The sequence below is a fragment of the Palaemon carinicauda genome, chromosome 16, assembly GCF_036898095.1.
Source record: "Palaemon carinicauda isolate YSFRI2023 chromosome 16, ASM3689809v2, whole genome shotgun sequence".
Taxonomy (NCBI): domain Eukaryota; kingdom Metazoa; phylum Arthropoda; class Malacostraca; order Decapoda; family Palaemonidae; genus Palaemon; species Palaemon carinicauda.
Window position 1 is genome coordinate 6,516,298 of NC_090740.1, and position 584 is coordinate 6,516,881.

Below are 584 nucleotides of genomic sequence, written 5' to 3' on the forward strand. Positions count from 1 at the left end.
ACAAGGTGCATGAGGCTGTTTTACATGTCAGTCACGGCTTAGGTATAAATTGTTTGGTTCTAGTCTTGGGCAGTGCCATAGCCTCTGTACCATGTTCTTCCACTGTCTTGGGTTAGACTTCTCTTGCTTGAGGGTACACTCAGGCACACTATTCTATCTCATTTCTATTTCTCTTGTTTTGTTAAAGTTTTTATAGTTTTTATAGGAGATATTTATTTTAATGTTTGTGTTCTTAGAATATTTTATTTTTCCTTGTTTCCTTATTTCACTGGGCTATTTTCTCTGTTGGAGCCCTTGGGCTTATAGCATCCTGCTTTTCCAAGTAATAATAATAATAATAATAATAATAATAATAATAATAATAATAATAATAATAATAATAATCATCATCAAGGGACTATCTTATTGCAGTCTCAGTACATTAAATTTACACACGCCTTATTGTCCACGAACTGTCATTTTGGCAAAATTACCAGTGTCTAGTAGCACGGATTCAGATATATGTTTAGTTAAACAAAAGAACACAACTCTATGCTCAACGCAGCGAAAAATGACCGGTAGGGGAGGACATTTGGTTTGAAACT